This window comes from Pelobates fuscus, chromosome 2, assembly GCF_036172605.1.
Source record: "Pelobates fuscus isolate aPelFus1 chromosome 2, aPelFus1.pri, whole genome shotgun sequence".
NCBI lineage: Eukaryota > Metazoa > Chordata > Amphibia > Anura > Pelobatidae > Pelobates > Pelobates fuscus.
This window is the reverse complement of record NC_086318.1, coordinates 177,261,057-177,284,621: the sequence shown is the minus strand read 5'-3', so window position 1 is coordinate 177,284,621 and position 23,565 is coordinate 177,261,057. Positions and strand designations below refer to the sequence as shown.

Below are 23,565 nucleotides of genomic sequence, written 5' to 3'. Positions count from 1 at the left end.
ACCACTCTAGTGCCAGGAAAACATACTCGTTTTCCTGGCACTAGAGTGCCCTGAGGGTGCGCCCCCACCCTCAGGGACCCCCTCCCGCCCGGCTCTGGAAAGGGGTAAGGGGTTAAAACTTACCTTTTTCCAGCGGTGGGCGGAGAGCTCTCCTCCTCCGATCCTCCTCTTCGCCTCCCCATCGGCTGAATGCGCACGCGCGGCACGAGCTGCGCGCGCATTCAGCCGGTCACATAGGAAAGCATTCATAATGCTTTCCTATGGACGCTTGCGTGCTCTCACTGTGATTTTCACAGTGACAATCACGCAAGCGCCTCTAGCGGCTGTCAGTGAGACAGCCACTAGAGGAAATAGGGGAAGGCTTAACCCATTCACAAACATAGCAGTTTCTCTGAAACTGCTATGTTTATGAAAAAATGGGTTAATCCTAGAAGGACCTGGCACCCAGACCACTTCATTAAGCTGAAGTGGTCTGGGTGCCTAGAGTGGTCCTTTAATGCATTATGTGGGAGGGGCATAGTCACCCTGAAAAAACAAATATTGCAGAGATAAGTATGGTTTATTTTAGCTCTATTGACCCCACCAGTGCTTGCAGTAAGTCTTATACTTTCCAAAAGACAAAGTCAGTTTACTCTCCATGTCTGGACAGCACTGCATTGTAAGTTAAATACATACATCAGTAAAGTGTTATTTCGAGAGCTTGATACTAATTGATGTGGTGATATAATGGCAGTTTTAAAAAAAATCCCTTGGAACACTCCGGGCACCATAACATCATTGCCAGTGGCACTCTGTACTTCCTTAAAGTCAATTGAAGAAGCTGGATGCTGCTGGTGAAAGGAAGACCCGGGGCTTAAAAACAACCTTTGAGGTTAAACCCCTTCAGGTAAGAAAATTCCAGGGACCTCTGGGCACTATACAAACTTATTTTTGATAAAGTGCCAACACAGTTATAGTTATTCTACCATAATATTGATTCAGCAGTCTATATGCACAACCCTCCAGACAGATTGTCAAGTTAACACAGAGGACAATCCTAATGAACTGATAAAATTAAAGGACCACTATAGTCACCCAAACCTCTTCATCTCAATTAAAGGACCACTCTAGGCACCCAGACGACTTCAGCTTAATGAAGTGGTCTGGGTGCCAGGTACCTCTAGGATTAACCCCTTTTTTTATAAACATAGCAGTTTCAGAGAAACTGCTATGTTTATAATGAGGGTTAATCCAGCCTCAAAAACCTCTAGTGGCTGTCTCATTGACAGCCGCTAGAGGCGCTTGCGTGCTTCTCACTGTGAAAATCACAGTGAGAGCACGCAAGCGTCCATAGGAAAGCATTGTAAATGCTTTCCTATGCGACCGGCTCAATGCGAGCGCGGCTCCTGCCGCGCATGCGCATTCAGCCGATGACGTCGCGATCAAGATGGAGAGGAGGAGGAAAGCTCCCCGCCCGGCGCTGGAAAAAGAGGTAAGTTTAACCCCTTCCTCTCTCCAGAGCCCGGCGGGAGGGGGTCCCTGAGGGTGGGGGCACCCTCAGGGTACTCTAGTGCCAGGAAAACGAGTATGTTTTCCTGGCACTAGAGTGGTCCTTTAAGTGGTCTGGGTGCTGTGTTCCTGTCCCTTTGACCCTGCATATATGTAAAGATTCCAAACTAAGCTACTGGTGTAGAGCAACTAGAGTACTAACATCACCTGAAGATGGCCTGAAAACCTTTCATAATTGGAATATTGGCACCAGACCAGAGACATTCCCCATTGCCAGCTAAAATAATTTAGGACAAAAGTGCTTTCTTGGACTTGAACACACTTGCAACGTGTCACCTGATGTACGACATGTGGACAATGGCTATGAGCTATTGCTTTTTTTACCTTGAGTGTTTCCATTCCAGGCCCTTTGACTGTTGGACTTTCTATAACAATATACTATCTCATAATCTTTTTTTTTTTGGACATTGTCATTTGCTTATTTTTTTTGGCAAGCCTAAGGTTAGCATCCTTTTTGCACCCTGATGACTGGGCCCTACACATGAGACCACAATTGTTCCAAATAATATTGGGTGTATTTTTGATACTGTACTAGCTTTCTCTCTGGTAACACAGGTGTCCCAGGAGTAATCAATGTTGTAAACTGTTTAATTTACAGATATGCAAAAGAGAACTAGGCATACAATGTAACTTGGAACAAAAACACACAAAAATATTGTTTTGACTAAGTACCTGTCTTTGTTAGACAGTCCAATAAACCACATTTACAGTAAAAGCAATGTTTCTGAATCTAATATCTATAGTACCGAAACCAAGTTCTTGCTCAAACATCTAAATCTTACATCATCTATTGGGAAAGGAAGTGCACCTGGCCCCACAACATTGCTTTAAAACCAACAAAAGGGTTCCTCTTAAAACCATGGCATTTTGCCAGCTATTAACAAGACATCAAGGTTGTCTGAGTAATAGATCTCAGGATAAGGAGGAAGGAAGCAGTTTGCAGAACAGAATGTGCATCAGACTGTCATAGCACATCACAAAAAAAAAAAAAAAGAATGGCAGAAGTTTTTACAAGGAAATTTTGACAACTTAAATCAGATATCCTGGAAATCTGTGTCTGTAATAAGAAACCAAAAGCCATTTTAAATACCAATGCTGTTTACATCAGTGGACAATAAAAAATAAATAAATAATTAAAAAAAATACTTCCGATTGTAAATCAAAAATTCAAACTGAAAGGTCAGCTATGTTTATATTTCAGCTATTTATACGTTAAAGGGAAAAACTAAGCACAATTACCAACACAGTTTGGCATAACATTTATGGTGGCAGACGTTCCCTGGCTCTGTCCCCAGTGTAAAGTCAAACTGGTTTTGGGCAGACTGACACTTGCCTGGCACCCACAGTCCTCCAATCTTCTCAATAATGCTACTGCAAAAGTTCTCAGTTCCTCAAAACGGATATAGCTTTAGCTATAGAAGGACTTGAATTATATAATGAGTTTAAACATTGAGCTAAACAATAAATTCAATATCAAAGTGTTTCACAGGCTTAGGTCAGAGAAGAAGTTTAGATTCAAAAGAACATGCCGTTTCTGTCTAATGGCAATGTTTACATTTAGACGTCTTGTGACTGTCCAACAGCTGACATCCGCTAGAGGTGCTTCCTGACTTCATTTTTCAACTTGTGAAGGATTTCACATTGGTCATTATTACACGCATCTTTATGATGCCAAAAGTGTCTAATGCCTATCTCTGACACTATGGATTCCACGATTCAGCATTAGATTGGTGGATAGTGGCAATTGCCACATATGTGCTGTGCATCGGCAATGCTTCTCTATAAGAAGAATCTGATTGGACAAGAGATCATCAGGAGTGATAACTATATTGGGCAAAGATCAGCTGCAGAGGAGACTGTTAGAAAGGCTATGTTTTATAGTTTAAATAAAAAAGGCAAAGGGTGCAATATTCTAAACACAAGAGCAACAAATCGGTTTTTATTTAATTTTTTTAGTTTGAGTTTTCTTTTAATTTTAAGAAGTGCACTGGTGGGTAGATTCAAAGGCCTGTAAAAATAAAATAAAATAGATAAAAATATAAAGCATTGCAACTAAAAGCCTGAGCACCAAATGTTTTGGAACAGGCTCCTGGTCAATTCATTTGTTAGGAACATGCTGATCAAGTAGAGAAAGTGTGAGTGTAGAGAATGTGCACTCTCGCCCATAGCTTGGAATTTTAGAAGCTAGCAAACCAGTCTCTAAGCATACGTGTCATTTCATGTCTGTTCAGTAACCTGGCAGTAGAAATGTCTACTTTTTCTGATAGATATATATAGAGAGATATATATAATTTTTGAAACAAGTGTGATGAAAGAAAGGTATGTTTTAACAATGACAAAATCACCAGGAAAAATTAGGCATCAAATGGCAGAAGTAAGATTTAATTATGGCTTCCAGTTTATTAAGAAAAAAAACATGATCAAGCACTACACCAAGGGGGCACGCATGCTATGATAATACTCATAATACTCAACATTCTAACACAGTAGGTTGATCTTCCTGCAATCTTGTTGTTATGAAACAGTATCTTTCACTATTATTACTTCTGTTTTATCCAGATTCAACTTAAAGGAACACTATAGTCACCTAAATTACTTTAGCTAAATAAAGCAGTTTTAGTGTATAGATCATTCCCCTGCAATTTCACTGCTCAATTTTCTGCCATTTAGAAGTTAAATCACAAAATAATCATAGGTCACATTTTGATCGCTGCTACATCCTGTTTACCTAGACATTGGAAGTCCCAAGATGTGCCATCTCTCAGGGAAGTTTTTAATTTGATTCTAGAAAACAAGGCACACGAATTATCCCATAGAGCTCATATGCGTGGTTTCCCAATATTAAAATATAATTGGGATAAGTGGGAAGAAAAAATCAAAGCAGCATATGGTCTTTGACATATTGTTATTAAAGTGCATTGATGTAAAAACATATTTTTTTTTATTTATTTTTTTGCCATACACTGTTATGCCTATTTTAATACTGGATGGTTATTCTCTTCCATTTCCAAGTTCCCCTTCCCTTCCTACCCCCAAATACAATGTTTATATTCTTGTTGTTATACAAATATGTAAAACTTTAATAAAAATTATTTGAAAAGAAGTTAAATCACTTTGTTTCTGTTTATGCAGCCCTAGCCACACCTCCCCTGGCTATGATTGACAGAGCATGCATGAAAAAAAACTGGTTTCACTTTCAAACAGATGTAATTTACCTTAAATAATTGTATCTCAATCTCTAAATTGAACTTTAATCACACACAGGAGGCTCTTGCAGGGTCTAGCAAGCTATTAACATAGCAGGGGATAAGAAAATCTTAATTAAACAGAACTTGCAATAAAGAAAGCCTAAATAGGGTTCTCTTTACAGGAAGTGTTTATGGAAGGCTGTGCAAGTCACATGCAGGGAGGTGTGACTAGGGTTCATAAACAAAGGGATTTAACTCCTAAATGGCAGAGGATTGAGAAGTGAGGCTGCAGGGGCATGTTCTATACACCAAAACTGCTTCATTAAGCTAAAGTTGTTCAGGTGACTATAGTGTCCCTTTAAGCCACTTGCCACTCAGTCACCCAGGAAGATCAGTTAAAGGACCACTCTAGTGCCAGGAAAACACTCATTTTCCTGGCACTATAGTGCCCAGAGGGTGCCCCAACCCTCAGGGTCCCCCTCCCGCCCGGCTCTGGAAAGGGGAAAAGGGGTAAAACTTACCTTTTTCCAGCGCTGGGCGGGGAGATCTCTGCCTCCGATCCTCCTCCGTTCCGCCCAGTCGGCTGAATGCGCGCGCATTCAGCCGGTCGCATAGGAAAGCATTTACAATGCTTTCCTATGGACGCTTGCCAATTTTCACAGTGAGAAGCACGCAAGCGCCTCTAGCGGCTGTCAATGAGACAGCCACTAGAGGATTTGGGGGAAGGCTTAACCCATTAATAAACATAGCAGTTTCTCTGAAACTGCTGTTTATAAAAAAAAATGGGTTAACCCTAGCTGGACCTGGCACCCAGACCACTTCATTAAGCTGAAGTGGTCTGGGTGCCTAGAGTGGTACTTTAAGTATTCATTTCTCATTGCTACTGTCTAGTTTGTACTCTGTTCAAACAATAAGTAAACTTGTGTGTCATCAGTGTAGCTGCAGAAAACCTAAGCTGTACGGTCTTACGATGTCATCCACTTGAAATATTTATCATGCAAACAAAATGGGTGTGTGAATGGAGCCCTATTGTACTTCACATGCCAGAGACACAAGAGTAATGAAGTACATTCAGTTCAAAAGTATTCAGACCTCTTCATTTATTTTTCATGTTGTAGCCTTATGCAACAATTGTTTAAAGTAGCCTACAGTAAACTAAACTTAACTTCTTTCAATCTGTTGTTCTCCCTTTCTTCTTTTTCCAACTATATTTTCCTAAAATACGTAAGGCAAAGTAGGGACTACTTTATAGTATTTTTACTCTGCTTGATAAAAGGCAGTGCTACCTCCGTCATGTTTTGTTACTTCCCCCAGGGGTAGCTAGGGACAGCTGGGGGAATAAAGCATTGTCTCACTCATTGTGAGACAATATCCAAGGAGACCTCACTGCACAGACGCATAGATATTGGAAAACCTTGCAAATGTAAATGAGGAACCAAACCGAAATATCACATTGACATAACTATTCTGACTCCTAACTCTGTACATAGTTGAAGTACGTTTGCCAGCTATTCTAGCCTCAAGTCTTTTCGGATAAGCTACACACCTGGATTCGGGTAGCTCCTGAAACCATCTATCCTGGCCCTGCTTATGTTCAAAAAAAGGGAGTACTGAGCATATCTCAAACTCTCATTAATGAGATTTTAGGAGATATGCAAATTAGCATGCAACACTGATTTTGTTCACGAAAAGACATGAAAATACAGCGTAAGCTAACAAGCTGCGGAGAAGATTCACCATAACTGTATTTGTTGGGGGGTTTTCCCCCACAAATGAAGCTACTCACTTCTCAAAAACAGAAAAATAGACTATCACAAAAAGCTACTTATCTGTAAAATGGCAGAGGCAGAGATTTGGGTGCTAAATTACCATATTTCACTGCATAATAGTCACACCCTAGTTTTTCAGCCCAAAAATTTGATTCAAATTTAAATTATCACATAATAGTCGCATAATTGACCACTGCTGTTTTTGTTGTGAGACATTCTTATTCTTAAAAACGGATGGCGAATATCATACTGATCTTATACCGAAGAGAGGGTTTATCACTTATCAGTTTATTGTATTTTAGTGCATTTTATCTATGTAATGCATTAAGAAATGACAGGAAGGCAGGGTTTAGGATCAGAGTTGAAGTCATGCTTTAGAAAATATGCTATGTTATAAGCAACTATAATGTAATCAGCAACTGTTACCCAAAGCTTTGCATAATGGTCACATATTAGATCGCAAAAAATAAAGCTTCACATAATGGTCACACACCACATAAGGGCCGTACCCCCATTTTTAGGGAAACAAATTAGGCGTAAAATCTGCAACCATTATGTGGTGAAATACAGTAATTTAGGATCCATTCAGTTTCCTACATTACAGAAAAAAAATCTAAACTTTGGTCTTTTTTTTCCCCTTTTTCCTTAATGAAAAAGTGTCAATCCGAATAGAAATTGTCACCTTTATAAATTAACCTTGTTATACCTCTCTGGCTGACAGACAACCAGTCCTGTTACTTCCTGGTAGCTTGGTTGTGGAGCTAAACTCAAGAGGCAGACAATGGCTCAGTGAGAAATCTGCCAGGTCTAATCACTAGTCCTAAAGAGGCAAAACTATTTGGTTGCATATAAAACCATTGGGACTGCAAAATCCAGATTTTGTTCATACTATTTATTTAAAGGACCACTCCATTTTTCCGACACACCCACCAAAAAACTCACAGTTTAGTAGATATACCAACAATGAATAGATACATGTATTCATTGGGAGTATAGTCTAAGAACTGCAGCCTTTGTAAGCCCCTCCACCTTTTTTACTGGAAGAGAGACTTTCAATCTCTTCACAGGGAAATCGAGAAGCCTCTGATTTGGTCCCCACGTGCACACGCGAGCCTGCTCATGTGTGCACTTGTGCCGGCTGGTGCGTGTGCCAGCTCGTGCACACTTGCACACTGTGACGTGCACTGCTAAAGCTGGTATGAGGTCTGTTAGGGAGGGGGGAGGCAGGCATGCTCAAGTAGGAAGGAATCCTCCCTGGTTGTTTGACAGACAGGGTGGAGTTCCCTAGATAATTTAGTGCACTTAATTTAATCAGCACTTTTTACAAACTGGGGTTAAATGAGGGTACTTCTCACCCATAAAGCTGAAGTGCAATTGGGGTGTGAAGTGGTCCTTTAACAGATTTTGCAATACTGGCTCCAAAAGAGCCAGAATCTGGGTGGTAAAAATTTAGGCTATATGCTTAAAATCAATGGTGTAAGGGTTAGCATTTGAAAAATAAATATAAAGAGAGAAAAAAAAAACACCTCCCTTATGCCCACAACCGACATGAAGTAGTCATGTCTACTAAATAATTAACAGCCCGTGGTTGTCCTCTGTAATAAAACTAGCGACTGGGCAGACATTGCGCTGTAGTAGTCATGGTGCCTGGAGTTTTCCTTTAGTAGGGCACTTCTGTTAAATCTATTTAGACAAAGGAATAGGGATCAACCGATATTGATTTTTTTTAGAGCCAATACCGATAATCTGTGAACTTTCAGGCCGATAGTTTACCGATATTCTGTAAATTTACCATATTTTATTAGTGGTAAATGCACAAAATATACATGCCAGTCCTCCTCCCCCCTCCATCCCCCGTAGTGTCCCCCCCCCCCCCCCCCCCCCTTAGTGTTCCTCTCTCTCCCCTCCTTGGTCCCTGGCCCTGCTCCCCGGTGTGTCTCCTGGTAGCGTGGACGAGTGGAGCAGTGCGCACCGCGGTACAGGAGAATCAGTCTCTTATACCCGGCCGGACTCACAGGATGTGCTCCCTCAGTTTGTTATTCATTATCGGTATTGACGGTTATTATCGGCCCATACCGATACTTACAAAATAATCGGAAAATCCGCAAAACCGATAATTGGTCTATCCTTACAAAAGGAATATACATTTTTCTCCAAAAATTAAATCCTAAGTGGTTAAAGGATCCAAACATCACCTCACGGAAGAGGATTACTCTACAAATTAAATATTATATAAATGGATGGTTACATGCAGGGCTCGAGTCCTGCAGGAACGCGTGGGAACAGCGTTCCTGCACTTTTTTTAGAGCAGGAACGCCGTTCCCGTTTGTGGTCCTGCAGGCACTCAGGGGGCGGCAAAAAATGCCTCCCCCAAATAACCCCTGTGTTCCCCCTGTCATGGGGGGCCCAAGAGGTGGCCACCTGAAGGCCCCCCCGGCCGGCTCTTGTCTCTCTGTCAGACGCGGCGAGGGAGCTGTGTTCTCTCTGCTCCCTCTCACCGAGCGCCGTTTGCCGATGCTGGGAGCCAGAATATGACGTCATTTCCGGCTCCCGGCATCAGTAGACAGCCCGCGCGGCGAGAGGGAGCAGAGAGAACACAGCTCCCTCGCCGCGTCTGACAGCGAGACAAGAGCCGGCCGCACTGAAGCCCCACTGGACCCCAGGGACAGGTCCACGCCAGCTCTCCAGGTAGGGAGGCTGGGTGGACATTTTTAATTTAAAAAAAAATATGCAATAATTCTTGTGTATATATGTGTGTCAGGGAGTGTGTGTGTGTGTGTCTGTGAGTGAGTGTGTGTGTGTGTGTGTGTCTGTGTGTGTCTCTGAGTGTGTGTGTGTGTGTCTCTGAGTGTGTGTGTGTGTGTGTGTGTGTGTGTGTGTCTCTGAGTGTGTGTGTGTTTGGGTCTGTGAGTGTGTGTGTGTCTGTGAGTGTATGTGTCTGGGAGTGTGTGTGTGTGTGTCTGGGAGTGTGTGTGTGTGTGTCTGTGAGTGTATGTGTCTGGGAGTGTGTGTGTGTGTGTCTGGGAGTGTGTGTGTCTGTATGTGTGTGTATGTGTCTGTATGTGTGTGTATGTGTCTGTATGTGTGTGTCTGGGAGTGTGTGTGTATGTATGTGTGTGTATGTGTGTGTGTGTCTGAGTGTGTGCCTGTGAGTGTATGTATGTATGTGCCTGTGAGTGTATGTATGTATGTGTGTCTGGGAGTGTGTGTGTGTGTGCCTGGGAGTGTGTATGTATGTGTGTGTGTGTGTGCCTGGGAGTGTGTATGTATGTGTGTGTGTGTGTGCCTGGGAGTGTGTATGTATGTGTGTGTGTGTGTGCCTGGGAGTGTGTATGTATGTGTGTGTGTCTGTATGTGTGTGTATGTATGTGTGTGTGTCTGTATGTGTGTGTATGTATGTGTGTGTGTCTGTATGTGTGTGTCTGTATGTGTGTGTCTGTATGTGTGTGTCTGTATGTGTGTGTCTGTGCGCGTCCGGGAGTGTATGTGTGCGCGTCCGGGAGTGTATGTGTGCGCGTCCGGGAGTGTATGTGTGCGCGTCCGGGAGTGTATGTGTGCGCGTCCGGGAGTGTATGTGTGCGCGTCCGGGAGTGTATGTGTGCGCGTCCGGGAGTGTATGTGTGCGCGTCCGGGAGTGTATGTGTGCGCGTCCGGGAGTGTATGTGTGCGCGTCCGGGAGTGTATGTGTGCGCGTCCGGGAGTGTATGTGTGCGCGTCCGGGAGTGTATGTGTGCGCGTCCGGGAGTGTATGTCTATCTGTGAATTTGTGTGTGTGTGTCTCTGTGTGTGTCTGAGTGTACGTGTGTGTCTGTAAGTGTATGTGTGCACCTTAGTGTGTGTGTACGTGTTTATATATGCATGCAAGTTTTGGGGTTTTTTTGGTGGTGGGGTGGGGGTGGAACTCGAGTGAGTTCCCACACTTGATTCCCCAGGACTTGACCCCTGGTTACATGTATTGATTAACAATGTCAGATTCAATTGCCAACAGTGAGAACTAGAGTGTTAAATAAATGTTCTCTACAAAAATAAGTCATTGCCTCCAGGATTAAACAAGTGAACACAAAATAATGCTTCGTAAAATGTTCCAAAAGCGTCTAGAGAAGGAGGTAAATAAAAGAATACAAACATCAGTTATTTTAAATCCACATCCATTATTAAACACCAATTTCCAAGTATGTCCCAATATAATCATGACATTGTTTTCACAAGTAAACTACTGTAAGCATCTTTTCCAGGGAAAGTTAAATAAAGTTATTCTGTGGCATAATTATCACTTTTATCAAAGAGATTGATCCCGGCCAGAAGTCAGAAAGTACAGTCAGTGTTAATCTCAAACAATCATACTAGGCAGATAGATTGCCTGTTATGGTTCAACCCTCCTGTTTACACCAACATCAGAAATGGATTTCCTTTCTTTTTCCTGTAAAGGGGAAGGGCAAGTCAATGATGCCATGGAGTGACCAGGGAAATCAAGTTAAAGGGACACAACAGTCACCAGAACAACTGCAGCTAAATGTAGCTGTTCTGGTGTCTATAGCCTTTCAGAGAATTGGTAGTGTTTACATTCCTGGGTCAGTGTGGCACTGATGTTCAGCATCTCCACACTCAGCATGGAGGCACTGAACGCTCCTCATAGAGATGCATTGGTTTAATGCATTTCTACTAGTAGATGCTAATCGGCACTGTGTTTTGCCGTGCATGCACAATCGACTCCCAATGCTTTCCTATGAGAAAGCATTGGACTGGCTGAGATTGTCAAATTTGATGATCTCAGCCAAGGAGGTGGCGTGGGGCCAGCCACAGCTGGAATAAAGTGGAGTTTTACAACTTACAGTTTACCAGTTTGATGACAGGGTGCCGGAGGGGCTATATAGTGATATTAGAACTTTAGTGTCAGGAATACATGGTTTTATTCCGGACACTATAGTTTTCCTTTAAATTCACCACTGGATAAGCACAATGTATCAGTCATACAATTTTATAATGGTTTGACTTCGTACTTGGGACTCACCGAGTGCTGCTCCTCGCCTCTACTACTGATGCTGGAGAGCTGCAAACACCCGGTCTCAGAGCAATCAGCTGACAGAAATGAGCTAACAGAAACTCCTGTAGTGTGCTGCAGTGGATGCTTTTTGTGTTCCTAAAAAAACACACATCCATGTGAATGCATGTATTGGGGGCAATGCATTCTGTATTTGTGTTTATGTATGGGGGGGGGGGGGCGGCGCTGTTTTTGCCAAGGAGCTTGTGTGTCTTGAGCATGTGAAATTCCGACAGTTTCTAAAAGTCAGGCAACCAGGGAAGTTTTCTTCCTCTTCCGTTAGGTCCATGCACCTGCTTTCACCCCTTTTCGATGACATGCTCATTGATAACCATTGGAAAGCTGCGAGCGGGCACATGCTCGCACACTGAGGCCTGTGATTGGAGTATTTCCTTGTACAAACTGCAAAACGTCTAGGCTGGGGAAATTGAGAAGGGCTTGCATAGGCTGTAGACTAGAGATCTTCAGTTTTTGCAAGCGGCTTTCAGATATACCCCTCACAGATTCGAATAAATATATTGCTTATCTATCTTTCAGGCAGACATATAAACATTTCAATGGTGGTTTAATTGTAAAATCTGAATACATTGGCAATACAACAATAACATGTAACCCATGAGACATTTCATGTTATGTTAAAGGGACACTATAGTGAACAGAATAACTACAGCTTATTGGATTTGTTCTGGTGAGTAGAATCATTACCTTCAGGCTTTTTGCTGTAAACACTGTCTTTTCAGAGTAAATGCAGTGTTTACATTATAGCCTAGTGATAACTTCACTGGCCACTCCTCAGATAGCTGTTAGAGATCCTTCCTGGGTCATGGCTGACTAAAATGCATCCAAACATTCAGCATCTCCTCCCTTTGCATGCAGACACTGAACTTTCCTCATAGAGGTTCATTGATTCAATTCATCTCTTTGAGGAGATGCTGATTGGCCAGGGCGGTGTTTGAATCATGCTGTCTATGTCCCTGATCTGCCTCTTTGTCAGTCTCAGCCAATCTTATGGGGAAGCATTGTGATTGGATCAGGCCACCACTTCTGATGATGTCAGAGGAAGTTCGCAAGCAGGGGCAGCAGCTTTAGATTGAATACAAGTAAGATTTTACTATATTTAGGGAGGCAAAGGGGACCACGGGGGCTAGATAGTGGTTTTAACACTATAGGATCAGGAATACACGTTTGTGTTCCTGACCCTATAGTGCTCCTTTAAATAACCTTGATTGTATGTAAACCTCATAACAATGGCCAGTCAACAGTTATCATACACCATAATCATACAAGGTAGATAGGTAGCACTTGGACAGATAATTATTTTGAAAAGGAAGAGGAAACATTAAACTGCTGCCCAAGAGGCCATGCTGCTATTTTAATATGGGAATGTATTAATTTCTGTCTAGGAATTTATGACTACCAAGTATCATATGCATCGTAAAACTAGGAGATTTTGTTTATTTTTAAAGTTTTGATGGGTGCACAAAAAACTACCATATATACTCGAGTATAAGTCTAGTTTTTCCGCACATTTTTTGTGCTGAAAATCCCCCACTCGACTTATACTTGAGTCAATGTCTGTATTATGGCAACTTACATTGCTTGTAATGAGCCCAGCGGTCCTGTTGGGGGCTGGCAGGAAGCGTTTACTTACCTTTCCTGCAGCTCCCTTCTCCTGCATTCTGGTCAGCTCCCCTGTAAATCTCGCAAGAGCCGCGGCACGCAGACCGCGAGACTTACAGGGGAGCTGACCGGAACGCAGGAGAAGGGCGCTGACAGGAGCTGCAGGAAAGATAAGTAAACGCTTCCTGACAGCCCCCCTCCTGCACAGTACACACCACTGGACCACCAGGCACAAAAACATTTTTAAATAATAAAAAAATAATAATAAAATAAAATAAAAAATGTAATAAAAAAAATATTAAAATAAAAAATAATTATAATATTAAAATAAAAAAAATGAAATATTTAAATAATTTTTTTTAAAAAAATAATAAAAATGCCCTCCCCCACACACTACACACTCTGCATTATATACACACACACTCATACAAACACACACTCTGCATTCACACAAACACACAGAGTGTGTTTATATAATGCAGAGTGTGTGTTTGTATGAGTGTGTGTGTGTATAATGCAGAGTGTGTTTGTATGAGTGTGTGTGTATAATGCAGATTGTTTGTATGAGTGTGTGTGTAATGCAAAGTGTGTGTTTGTATGAGTGTGTGTGTATATAATTATAAAAATCACAGAATTTCATAGCCCCAAGTTTTACCCTCGACTTATCCACGAGGCATAGCATATTTCACAATTGTTGGTCACAAAACTGCACTCGACTTATACATGAGATCGACTTATACACGAGTATATACGGTAAGTACAGTGAGGAAAACACCAAGCACCATAACCAGTAATTGTAGTAGCGAAGGTGTGACAATTGCCCTGGCGCCCATACAGTCAAATAATAGTAAGTAGTTTCGGTAAATATGGTTTTGGCATTGACTCTGCTTCTGGTCTTTGCCTGCAGGAGAAGAATACTGGGACCCAGGTTAATTGTCAAACCGTACCATAAGTTGGGCCTGTTGTGCTTACGGTGCTTAGAGTGTTCCACTAAGTGTAGTAAAAAAGATAAATCTGTATGTTCAGCACAAAACTTCACATTCAGTGATAATTCTATTAAGGTGGCAAACAAAAAAGGTGACGTTTCAACCACACAGGGCCTTTATCAAACGTAACGTAACCAACATCTTTGTGAGAATGAATAGACCCTTAATTACATCAAGGACGTAATTACTTGCTATTAAGTGTCTATTTATTCTCACACAGCTGTTGTGTGTTTGGTTTGATACAGGCTTTACCTTTCAGTACATGCATTGTTGTTTTGACAGTATCCTCATACTTTTTATTCAACTGAAAAAAGTACCATGCATATGTACAATACCTTTTGCACATGTGCCGCAATAAGCTTTGCAAACTCTTGAAGGTTACCATTGCACATGTAATAGCAAATTCTAACAAACCTCCCCCCTGCCCTTCCCACACAGCCAGCACTATATACACACACAATGTATGTACACAAAGCCAGCACTATACACACACACACTGTATGTACACACACACTGTATGTACACGCAGCCAGCACTATACACACACTGTATGTACACACAGCCAGCACTATACACACACTGTATGTACACACAGCCAGCACTATGTACACACAGCCAACACTATACACACACTGTATGTACACACAGCCAGCACTATACACACACTGTATGTACACACAGCCAGCACTATACACACACTGTATGTACACACAGCCAGCACTATACACACACTGTATGTACACACAGCCAGCACTATACACACACTGTATGTACACACAGCCAGCACTATACACACACACTGTACGTACACACAGCCAGCACTATACACACACTATATGTACACACAGCCAGCACTATATACACACAGCCAGCACTATATGTACACACAGTATGTACACACAGCCAGCACTATATACACACTGTATGTACACACAGCCAGCACTATACACACACACTGTATGTACACACAGCCAGCACTATATACACACACTGTATGTACACACAGCCAGCACTATATACACACACTGTATGTACACACAGCCAGCACTATATACACACACTGTATGTACACACAGCCAGCACTATATACACACACTGTATGTACACACAGCCAGCACTATACACACTGTATGTAAACACACACTGTATGTACACACAGGCACTGTATGTACACACAGGCACTGTATGTACACACAGCCAGCACTATACATACACTGTATGTACACACAACCAGCACTATACATACACTGTATGTACACACAACCAGCACTATATACACACTGTATGTACACACAGCCAGCACTATATACACACTGTATGTACACACAGCCAGCACTATATACACACACTGTATGTACACACAGCCAGCACTATATACACACACTGTATGTACACACACTGTATGTACACACAGCCAGCACTATATACACACTGTATGTACACACAGCCAGCACTATGTACACACTGTATGTACACACACACTGTATGTACACACAGTCAGCACTATATACACACTGTATGTACACACATCCAGCACTATACACACACTGTATGTACACACAGTCAGCACTATATACACACTGTATGTACACACATCCAGGACTATACACACACACTGTTTGTACACACAGCCAGCACTATATACACACACTGTATGTACACACAGCCAGCACTATATACACACTGTATGTACACACAGCCAGCACTATATACACACTGTATGTACACACAGCCAGCACTATACACATACTGTATGTACACATTGCCAGCACTATACACACTGTATGTACACATTGCCAGCACTATACGCAGTGTATGTAAACACACACTGTATGTACACACAGGCACTGTATGTACACACAGCCAGCACTATACATACACTGTATGTACACACAGCCAGCACTATATACACACTGTATGTACACACAGCCAGCACTATACATACACTGTATGTACACACAGCCAGCACTATACATACACTGTATGTACACACAGCCAGCACTATATACAGACACTGTATGTACACACAGCCAGCACTATATACACACTGTATGTACACACAGCCAGCACTATATACACACTGTATGTACACACAGCCAGCACTATACACACTGTATGTACACACAGTCAGCACTATATACACACTGTATGTACACACAGCCAGCACTATACACACTGTATGTACACACAGCCAGCACTATACACACACTGTATGTACACACAGCCAGCACTATACACACACTATATGTACACACAGCCAGCACTATATACACACAGCCAGCACTATATACACACAGCCAGCACTATATACACACAGCCAGCACTATATACACACAGCCAGCACTATATACACACAGCCAGCACTATATACACACAGCCAGCACTATATACACACAGCCAGCACTATATACACACAGCCAGCACTATATACACACAGCCAGCACTATATACACACAGCCAGCACTATATGTACACACAGCCAGCACTATATGTACACACAGCCAGCACTATATGTACACACAGCCAGCACTATATGTACACAGCCAGCACTATATGTACACAGCCAGCACTATATGTACACACAGCCAGCACTATATACACACTGTATGTACACACAGCCAGCACTATATACACACTGTATGTACACACAGCCAGCACTATATACACACTGTATGTACACACAGCCAGCACTATATACACACTGTATGTACACACAGCCAGCACTATACACACTGTATGTACACACATCCAGCACTATACACACACACTGTATGTACACACAGCCAGCACTATATACACACACTGTATGTACACACAGCCAGCACTATATACACACACTGTATGTACACACAGCCAGCACTATACACACACTGTATGTACACACAGACAGCACTATATACACACTGTATGTACACACAGCCAGCACTATATACACACACTTTATGTACACACAGCCAGCACTATATGCACACTGTATGTACACACAGCCAGCACTCACACAGTCAACACTATATACACACTGTATGTACACACAGCCAGCACTATACACACTGTATGTACACACAGTCAGCACTATATACACACTGTATGTACACACAGCCAGCACTATACACACTGTATGTACACACAGTCAGCACTATATACACACTGTATGTACACACAGCCAGCACTATACACACTGTATGTACACACAGCCAGCACTATACACACACTGTATGTACACACAGCCAGCACTATACACACACTGTATGTACACACAGCCAGCACTATATACACACTGTATGTACACACAGCCAGCACTATGTACACACTGTATGTACACACAGCCAGCACTATACACATACTGTATGTACACATTGCCAGCACTATATACACACTGTATGTACACATTGCCAGCACTATACACACTGTATGTACACACAGGCACTGTATGTACACACAGGCACTGTATGTACACACAGCCAGCACTATACATACACTGTATGTACACACAGCCAGCAATATATACACACTGTATGTACACACAGCCAGCACTATACATACACTGTATGTACACACAGCCAGCACTATATACAGACACTGTATGTACACACAGCCAGCACTATATACACACTGTATGTACACACAGCCAGCACTATATACACACTGTATGTACACACAGCCAGCACTATATACACACTGTATGTACACACAGCCAGCACTATACACACTGTATGTACACACAGTCAGCACTATATACACACTGTATGTACACACAGCCAGCACTATACACACTGTATGTACACACAGCCAGCACTATACACACACTGTATGTACACACAGCCAGCACTATACACACACTGTATGTACACACAGCCAGCACTATACACACACTATATGTACACACAGCCAGCACTATATACACACAGCCAGCACTATATACACACAGCCAGCACTATATACACACAGCCAGCACTATATACACACAGCCAGCACTATATACACACAGCCAGCACTATATACACACACAGCCAGCACTATATACACACACAGCCAGCACTATATACACACACAGCCAGCACTATATACACACACAGCCAGCACTATATACACACACAGCCAGCACTATATACACACACAGCCAGCACTATATGTACACACAGCCAGCACTATATGTACACACAGCCAGCACTATATGTACACACAGCCAGCACTATATGTACACACAGCCAGTACTATATGTACACACAGCCAGCACTATATACACACTGTATGTACACACAGCCAGCACTATATACACACTGTATGTACACACAGCCAGCACTATATACACACTGTATGTACACACAGCCAGCACTATACACACTGTATGTACACACAGCCAGCACTATGCACACTGTATGTACACACAGCCAGCACTATGCACACTGTATGTGCACACAGCCAGCACTATGCACACTGTATGTGCACACAGCCAGCACTATACACGCACACTGTATGTACACACAGCCAGCACTATATACACACTGTATGTACACACAGCCAGCACTATATACACACAGCCAGCACTATATACACACTGTATGTACACACAGCCAGCACTATACACACTGTATGTACACACAGCCAGCACTATACACACACTGTATGTACACACAGCCAGCACTATACACACACTATATGTACACACAACCAGCACTATATACACACAGCCAGCACTATATACACACAGCCAGCACTATATACACACAGCCAGCACTATATACACACAGCCAGCACTATATACACACAGCCAGCACTATATGTACACACAGCCAGCACTATATGTACACACAGCCAGCACTATATGTACACACAGCCAGCACTATATACACACTGTATGTACACACAGCCAGCACTATATACACACTGTATGTACACACAGCCAGCACTATATACACACTGTATGTACACACAGCCAGCACTATATACACACTGTATGTACACACAGCCAGCACTATATACACACTGTATGTACACACAGCCAGCACTATGCACACTGTATGTGCACACAGCCAGCACTATGCACACTGTATGTGCACACAGCCAGCACTATACACGCACACTGTATGTACACACAGCCAGCACTATATACACACTGTATGTACACACAGCCAGCACTATATACACACTGTATGTACACACAGCCAGCACTATATACACACAGCCAGCACTATATACACACTGTATGTACACACAGCCAGCACTATACACACTGTATGTACACACAGTCAGCACTATATACACACTGTATGTACACACAGCCAGCACTATACACACTGTATGTACACACAGCCAGCACTATACACACTGTATGTACACACAGCCAGCACTATACACACACTGTATGTACACACAGCCAGCACTATATACACACTGTATGTACACACAGCCAGCACTATGTACACACTGTATGTACACACAGCCAGCACTATACACACAGTATGTACACACAGCCAGCACTATACACACACTGTATGTACACACAGTCAGCACTATATACACACTGTATGTACACACATCCAGCACTATACACACACACTGTATGTACACACAGCCAGCACTATATACACACACTGTATGTACACACAGCCAGCACTATATACACACACTGTATGTACACACAGCCAGCACTATACACACTGTATGTACACACAGCCAGCACTATACACACACTATATGTACACACAGCCAGCACTATATACACACAGCCAGCACTATATACACACAGCCAGCACTATATGTACACACAGCCAGCACTATATGTACACACAGCCAGCACTATATGTACACACAGCCAGCACTATATGTACACACAGCCAGCACTATATGTACACACAGCCAGTACTATATGTACACACAGCCAGCACTATATACACACTGTATGTACACACAGCCAGCACTATATACACACTGTATGTACACACAGCCAGCACTATATACACACTGTATGTACACACAGCCAGCACTATACACACTGTATGTACACACAGCCAGCACTATACACACTGTATGTACACACAGCCAGCACTATGCACACTGTATGTGCACACAGCCAGCACTATGCACACTGTATGTGCACACAGCCAGCACTATACACGCACACTGTATGTACACACAGCCAGCACTATATACACACTGTATGTACACACAGCCAGCACTATATACACACTGTATGTACACACAGCCAGCACTATATACACACAGCCAGCACTATACACACTGTATGTACACACAGTCAGCACTATATACACACTGTATGTACACACAGCCAGCACTATACACACTGTATGTACACACAGCCAGCACTATACACACACTGTATGTACACACAGCCAGCACTATATACACACTGTATGTACACACAGCCAGCAGTATGTACACACTGTATGTACACACAGCCAGCACTATACACACAGTATGTACACACAGCCAGCACTATACACACTGTATGTACACACAGCCAGCACTATGCACACTGTATGTGCACACATCCAGCACTATGCACACTGTATGTGCACACAGCCAGCACTATACACGCACACTGTATGTACACACAGCCAGCACTATATACACACTGTATGTACACACAGCCAGCACTATATACACACTGTATGTACACACAGCCAGCACTATATACACACAGCCAGCACTATATACACACTGTATGTACACACAGCCAGCACTATACACACTGTATGTACACACAGTCAGCACTATATACACACTGTATGTACACACAGCCAGCACTATACACACTGTATGTACACACAGCCAGCACTATACACACACTGTATGTACACACAGCCAGCACTATATACACACTGTATGTACACACAGCCAGCACTATGTACACACAGCCAGCACTATACACACAGTATGTACACACATCCAGCACTATACACACAGTATGTACACACAGCCAGCACTATACACACACTGTATGTACACACAGTCAGCACTATACACACACTGTATGTACACACAGTCAGCACTATATACACACTGTATGTACACACATCCAGCACTATACACACACACTGTATGTACACACAGCCAGCACTATATACACACACTGTATGTACACACAGCCAGCACTATATACACACACTGTATGTACACACAGCCAGCACTATACACACACTGTATGTACACACAGCCAGCACTATACACACTGTATGTACACACAGCCAGCACTATACACACTGTATGTACACATTGCCAGCACTATACACACTGTATGTACACATTGCCAGCACTATACACACTGTATGTAAACACATACTGTATGTACACACAGGCACTGTATGTACACACAGCCAGCACTATACATACACTGTATGTACACACAGCCAGCACTATATACACACTGTATGTACACACAGCCAGCACTATACATACACTGTATGTACACACAGCCAGCACTATACATACACTGTATGTACACACAGCCAGCACTATACATACACTGTATGTACACACAGCCAGCACTATATACAGACACTGTATGTACACACAGCCAGCACTATATACACACACTGTATGTACACACAGCCAGCACTATATACACACTGTATGTACACACAGCCAGCACTATACACACACTGTATGTACACACAGCCAGCACTATATACACACTGTATGTACACACAGCCAGCACTATATACACACTGTATGTACACACAGCCAGCACTATATACACACTGTATGTACACACAGCCAGCACTATACACACACTGTATGTACACACAGTCAGCACTATATACACACTGTATGTACACACATCCAGCACTATATACACACTGTATGTACACACATCCAGCACTATGCACACACACTGTATGTACACACAGCCAGCACTATATACACACACTGTATGTACACACAGCCAGCACTATACACACACTGTATGTACACACAGCCAGCACTATACACACACACACACTGTATGTACACATTGCCAGCACTATACACACTGTATGTACACATTGCCAGCACTATACACACTGTATGTAAACACATACTGTATGTACACACAGCCAGCACTATACATACACTGTATGTACACACAGCCAGCACTATATACACACTGTATGTACACACAGCCAGCACTATACATACACTGTATGTACACACAACCAGCACTATACATACACTGTATGTACACACAACCAGCACTATACATACACTGTATGTACACACAGCCAGCACTATATACAGACACTGTATGTACACACAGCCAGCACTATATACAGACACTGTATGTACACACAGCCAGCACTATACACACACTGTATGTACACACAGCCAGCACTATATACACACTGTATGTACACACAGCCAGCACTATATACACACTGTATGTACACACAGCCAGCACTATATACACACTGTATGTACACACAGACAGCACTATATACACACTGTATGTACACACAGCCAGCACTATATACACACTGTATGTACACACAGCCAGCACTATATACACACAGTATATGTACACACAGCCAGCACTATACACACACTGTATGTACACACAGCCTATCAGAGCTGTCTCTCGGCCGCCATTTCCTGCTCCTAGTTACCGGTGATCGCCTTACCTTTCAGGGGGAAAGAAGACGATAGGAACCATGAAGACCCGGCCACAGCCCCGGTCTGGAGTAGCTCAGCCATCCGGCCGGCCACGGTCACACGGAGAGGAGGAGAGCGTGTACAGCCCCACCTCTGAGTGACAGCTGGGGGGCGGGGCCAGCGGCCGCCTATATATTGACTGCCTGCTGGCTGTGTGCGCTCACTGTCTGCCTGGACTGTGGGTGTGCACCTTCTGGCGCTGTCTGTGGACCTCACTGCCTTATACCACGTGTCTGGGCACTGACTGTCACTGCAATCACACCCACTGCTAGTGTGTCACTGCAATCAGCACACACTATATAAGTAACATCCATACTGTCAGTGTGGCACTGCAATCAGCAAATACTATAACTATACTGTTAGTAAGGTCACTACTGTTTGTGTGCACACTAACATAGTCTTACACCCACTGTCAGTGCCTCACTGGAATCAACACATTATATAAGGTCCCCACTATCAGTGTGTCATTGGAATTGGCACAGGTTATGTTAGGTTTCCATAGTTCCCAGTATCAGTATTTCACTGGAATCAGCACACAATATGTAAAGTAACCCCTGTGTGTCACTGTTATCCTCTGGGTAATGCCCACATGCTTCACTGTTCATGGAAAATGTACACATCATATACCTGTACCTGTACTATATATATATATATATATATACCTGTATATTTTATCTTTTTTATCTTTTTTTAAACGGCACTGTCACGCTGAACTTACCTTTTCCCAATCGCGCTTCCTCTGCTCTTTCTCTGCACAAAGATAC

At 42.8% G+C, this 23,565-nt stretch overlaps 1 protein-coding gene across 3 annotated transcripts in view; it reads right to left on the bottom strand.

Annotated features, from left to right (window-relative positions):
- FAM135A (family with sequence similarity 135 member A) overlaps positions 1–22,907 on the bottom strand; it is a 129,643-nt gene extending 106,736 nt beyond the window's left edge. For 2 of the 3 annotated variants that reach the window (XM_063442974.1, XM_063442975.1), the window contains exon 1: positions 22,771–22,907. The gene's annotated coding sequence lies outside the window, so the exon portion shown is untranslated. The remainder of the gene's footprint in view (positions 1–22,770) is intronic. The other variant, XM_063442976.1, reaches the window with a different exon arrangement.
- Positions 22,908–23,565: the final 658 nt, after the last annotated feature.